Source organism: Lolium rigidum, chromosome 4, assembly GCF_022539505.1.
Source record: "Lolium rigidum isolate FL_2022 chromosome 4, APGP_CSIRO_Lrig_0.1, whole genome shotgun sequence".
Taxonomy (NCBI): Eukaryota; Viridiplantae; Streptophyta; class Magnoliopsida; order Poales; family Poaceae; genus Lolium; species Lolium rigidum.
The window spans coordinates 33,990,083-33,995,870 of NC_061511.1; positions in this window are offsets into that span (position 1 = coordinate 33,990,083).

Genomic DNA, 5,788 nt, shown 5'->3' on the forward strand with positions numbered 1-5,788 from the left:
GAAAAGAAATAAATTTTTGGGGTAAAAGAAAAGAAACATACAATAAAGAGAAATAAAATACTACAGCTGATCCAGGGTTATTGCCGGCGCACCGAGGCTTATTAATTCGCCGGGGTATACTTGTCCCCGGCGAACCAGGTATGTGGTGCGCCGGCAATAACCCTGGATCAGCTGTAATTAGGACTTAACCTTTTTTCCCCTTCTTCCTTCTCCCCGCACAGCCACATCTCCAACCCCCACCGTCGAGCGCCGCCGTTCTGTCGCCACCTCAAGTCCCCCTCTCGAGCGCCGCCGTTCTGCGCCCCCCCACCGCCCTCCACCATCCCCTCGACCATCCCCCACCACCGCCACGTACGCCGCCGCGGAAGACCCGTGGAGAAGGAGGTGCCGCGCGCCATTGGAGAAGGAGGTGCCGCGCGCGAGGGACGTCGGCGCCGCCGTTGGAGAAGAAGGAGCCGCGCGCCATTGGTGAGCTTCCCGCTCCCCTTCCCTCTCCCCTTCCCTCCCCTTCCCTCTCTCGTTCTTCCTCATCTCCCGGTGACCCAAGCCGGTTAGGGTTCTTCCTCGTCTCATACCCTGGTTCATTTAATTCGTGTTTAATACCCTGGTTAAATTTGAATGCTAAAATTGGTTTGAAAAGCTAAAATTTGATGTCCAACAAAATTGCCCAAAAAGGAAGTTTGAATGCTAAAATTGGTTTGAAAAGCTAGCAGTATTGTTCTCTGGTTTTGGTTCTTTATGTTCATAGGAGGTTAATTGCTAGCAGTAGCAAAAAAGGATTGGTTCAAACAAGAAAATGATTTTAGTTGCATGTATCCTCCGAGAGGTCGTCAATCTCAACGAGACGGACCTCCGAGCTGAGAGCAAAGCGCCTTTGCGAGCCCAGCTCATTGCGAGGTTGCACGCACGATACAAGTTCCTAGGCGACTACGCCTCCAGTCATCAAACCAACAACATTGTGAACTCACAAGCCCTCCTGAAGTTCACCAAACACCTCAGCAGCTATAAGTACATGGTGCGGAGGCTGATTGCTGAGGGCAAAGGTTTCGAAGAGGTCCACTCCGCCTTTCCGCATGTCACCCAGGCGGACTTTGATGCTTTTGTGGCCAATGAAGAGCTACAAGCAACCAAGAATCGCAAGTTGTGGGGGAAGGAAATGCGGGAGCTTAACATCGGCAACCACAACCTTGGGAGCCGTGGGTACGAGGGAAAGGAGCCCTATTGGGCGAAGGAGGACGAGGCGTATGTAAATGCCGGCATTGAGAACCCCTGGCTCAAGTACAAGGACCCGCTTGAAAGAAGATTCATCGGGTCCCGGTACCATAAGAAGAAACTAACCGGGGAACTTGTCACGGACCCGAAGGTCGTAACCGACATAATTTGGTTCACGAACGACCAGAAGGTCCTGGCGTTGGAGAAAAAACTGGTAAGCAATTTACCGGTTTTATTAGATCAAGTATCGTTCATATAATAGTAGCAACATTTCTAAATGGTTCGCGTTTCTTCCGCAGGAAGAAGAAAGACAAAGACTTTCTCAAGCCTCCCAAGGTGACGAAGGCTCCTCGTCCCGAGGCGTCGACGGGCAGGGTAGCTCGGGACAAGCCTCTCGTACGGGCGCTAAACATCGTTAATGAGCATTCACCGACGAGAAGGCCGCATAGAGGCCGTGTGGCTGGCGCCGGTACAGGCTACAAGCATGGTCACTATGGCTTGTCGTCTGCGGCCGATAAAAATGCGCGTAATGAGAGGAAGCAGCGGGAGGCGGAGGAAATGAGGGAGTCAATCCTAGCCCAAGTCCAAGCTGGTTTGGTACCGCAACTGGTACCGCAACTCAAAGCTACACTCGTACCTGAAGTCAAAGCTGAAGTCGCCGCCGGAGTCCAAGCAGATTTCAACGCTATGCAAGCGTGGTATGAGGGTGGCAAACAAGGCCCCCCCCGAAAATGCAAGTGGTTAGCTTCAACGGCAGCAACTCGATGGTGCCGCCGTCCGCCGGCAATGACAATGTTATAATGGAGACTCCTCCGGCCGCCGGCAATGTCGCCGGTGCTAGGGATTCACCGTCCATGCCGGGTAGCAGCCCCTCCGTCACTTGCACGCCCGCCGCCGCATGTGCTGGCCCGTCGACATTAGCCGAGCTCAACGCCCTCACGGTAATTAACTAATGTGTAGATCAAGTTAATATATTAGTTTCGTCATCCTTGCCCTCTCTCTAACGCCATACACATGTTCTCGCAGGCGCTCTCGACGCCATGCACCTTTTTGATGAGAGTAAACGACGAACTCAAAGACGTCGCGAGGGGTCCATCATTCGGCCCCTGGATAAGAAGTGGCACACACGAGATATGGCGGATGACGTTTACCGGGTTGAAGTGGATCGGGCGTTACCGGGCTATGAGGATTTGTTTCCTCCTAATCAACCGCATGGTGCCGATGACGATAGCCCGTTGAATCTGGCCTCACCGAAGGGTTGGCTACTGCTATGGCCGAAGACCCTAATTCGGATCAACACCTACTCGGGGTCGACGGCAAGCAAAGACAAGCACCTTGCGGCGCCACATGTCGGCGTCCCTCCACGACAGCCGGCGGCGCCCGTGGTCATCGCCCCACCGGAACGGCCGAGCTGCGCCGGAGGTCGGCGCCCCACCACAACAGCCAGCTGCGCCGGAGGCCGAGGAATATGAACGTGACAACTTCCAATGGGATATTCCTACGTCTTCACAAGTTGTCCATGAGGATGCGCCGGGCTTCAAATATGTGTGCTCCAAGAAGCCGTTCGATTCTCAAGAAACGGCTGATGAGGAGGAAAATCCTGAGGAGGTCGCCACCGCCGCCGTCAAAAATATGTTGAGCCCAAACACACTCCGTGCTACGGCCACTACGGCGATGGATGGTCCAGCACTACAACCCAAGAAGAGGAAGAGGGCAAATAAGAAGGACGCCCAAGACAAGGCGGCGGCGGCCAAATCCAAGGACAAGGTCCCACTCCTTGACAAGTTGCCAAACAATTGGCGACCTCTCGCATCACTTGGGTCAACCGATGCTGCCGGAGCATGTCGTGAAGAAACTCACCCCGGATATGAGGAGCTTGCATGAGACTGTCTTGCATGTGGAGAACCTTCTTCTCAAATCAAAAGATCCTGGTTACCCTCTCTTCGTGGCGAAGGTGCCAACTGGCATGAACTTCGTCGAGAAGTACCCCGCGGACTTGTGCTTCATCCGGTTCAACGACATCTTCAGCATCTATCGCATGCAAGCGCTCCACTTTAGTGTGGTTCGCCTAGTTGCTCTTAGCATGTCTTCCCAGATTGTTAAGGAGGGGACGCCGACCATCGCGATCATGGACCCCTTCTATATGCGGGAGAGCATCATCTGCAACCCTGGGGATCGCGCGATTGCCACCCAGCAGGTCGAGGATTTCATGCTGGCGAACATTAAGAAGGGCGCCATTCTCATCCCTTACTTCCCCGAGTAAGTAATCACTCGCTAGTCCCCCATCACAATTCTATCCTATATCTCCATTTGCATTTCCAAAGGTTAATCCGTGTGTTTTCCGCGAGAGACAAGTTCCGCACCCTCATCGTCGTGCACCCGCAACACTCGCATGCGGTCTATCTCGACTCGGGTAGGGACCGCAAGAAAGACTACTCCCACATCGGGGCCCTTCTCAATGATGCTCTCACCGGCTTCGCCAACAAGGCAGGCCCCCTCAAAGTAGAGAGGAAATCCCGAGGAGGCTTCGTCTTAACCCACACAACCAACTTCCCTGCCTCGGGCAGTCGACGCCCGACAATGGGATGGACGCGTGGTACGCCATCCTTCGGATGCAGGAGTACATAAAGTACGCAGATGACATGTTGCTGCCGGATAATCTCGAAACAGGTTTGCAAACATGGCGGATGTCCCCGATAGAGAGATTAGAAAGAACCGGGGTCGCATCCAGCAGTTCATTTGCACGATAATCCTGCAGGATGTCAACAATAGGTCTGGCGAGTTCTTCTACGGCTATGGTCTACCACCTAATGACGAGATAGACCTCCGCTTGGAGATGTCGCGTGATGAGAGGCCGTTCAACTCGCTTGAGGGCTGCCGTCCATTCCCCCTAGGCGTACAACCTGATCCTACGACGGGAACACTTGCTAAAGCTTGAACGATATGTCCTTGAACTTCCGTATCGTAATAATTGTTATATATTCCCATAGAATCGAGTAGTTGCTTTTATTTAGTTGTATGAATGTGCATGTGAACATGTGTCCGTAGTTTCATTTACTTTGCTATATATTTCAAGATTATGGCGTACATAGCTTAATAATTATTTGCATTTACTCGACCACTACTTGCCTCGTATTTGGAGTTCGCCGATGATTAGAATGTTCGGTCAATCGTACACTCGGGGTGGAGCCGGTGAGCCTTGGTGCGACGGCCACAAGTATCAATCTATTGTGCATCCTACCTAGCCTCACTGACTCCATCCCTGGATGTTAATATTTGTTTCGACCGACAAAGTATGAGGCACGCTATTTAATTCGTACTACTTGTCTTCTATTTGAGTTCGCACTTCTTAATTGCATTGGCCGATGATTAAAATGTTCGGTCACTTGTACACTCCGGGGTGGGGCCGGTGAGGCTTGGTGTGATGGCCACAAATATCAATCTATTGTGCATCCTACCTAGCCTCACTCGACCCCATCCCTGTATGTTATTATTTATTTCGACCAACAAAGTATGAGGCACATGCTATTTAGTTCATACTACTTGTCTCTTATTTGAGTTGGCACTTGTTCATTGCATTGGTACTAACGTTTTACTTGTCTTGTGAATGGAGATGCCGACGACATATGTCGTGTACAAGGGGAGGGTTCCTGGAGTCTACGACGATCGGGAGGACTGTCGGAGACAGGTGCACCGTTTCAGCGGCAACAGCTACAAGGGATACCCCACTAGGGTGGAGGCGGAAGGAAGATACGCCCGTTATCTAGCGGGAGAGATGAGGGACATGAGGAGGAACCGGATGAAGACCATGGCCTTCGTGATGATGGTCATGACCATGTTGGTCATGTTCTATGTGATTCTAGTTTAGGTTAGGACCTACATTGTGAGGTGTATGACGATACTTGTGACGACTATGTACCAAGACTTCTAACTTTGTGAAACTTCGCCGTTCGGTGTTGCATATGCACATGTGTGTTGTATGAATCAACACATTCCGAAACGAGACTTGCGTATTTGTGTACTGATACCGAAATGAAACTTGGCTCTCTATGTGCTTCTCATATTGCATGTAATACTGTATAAATATGAACTGCGTTTAAATATATACTGCTGTCAAATATGTATTGCTGTCAAAATTGTATTGTAATATGCTGGAAAAAAGTGGAAAAAAGAATTTTTGAATTAATTGCCGGCGCACCTAAATGACACATTGCCGGCGCACGTGGCATTCGCCGATGCTGGAAGCACTATCTGCCGGCGCACCTGATAGTGCGCCGGTGGAATAGATCTTTGCCGGCGAAGCTGGGTGGTGCGCCGGCAGTAGCAGAGATATCGCCGGCGCACTACCTGGTGCGCCGGCAGTGTCCGTTTATCACCGGCGCGTTCGCACCGGCGGGCTCGTGGTGCGCCGGCAATGGGGGTTTTAGGTGCGCCGGCAATGGGCCTTTCCCTAGTAGTGGAGATTTAATCAGGGCATTACGACAAAGTACAGAGACCGCTATCCATCATGCATCTATGCCTAAAAAGTCCACCTTCAGGTTATCATCCGAACCCCTTCCAGTATTAAGTTGCAAAC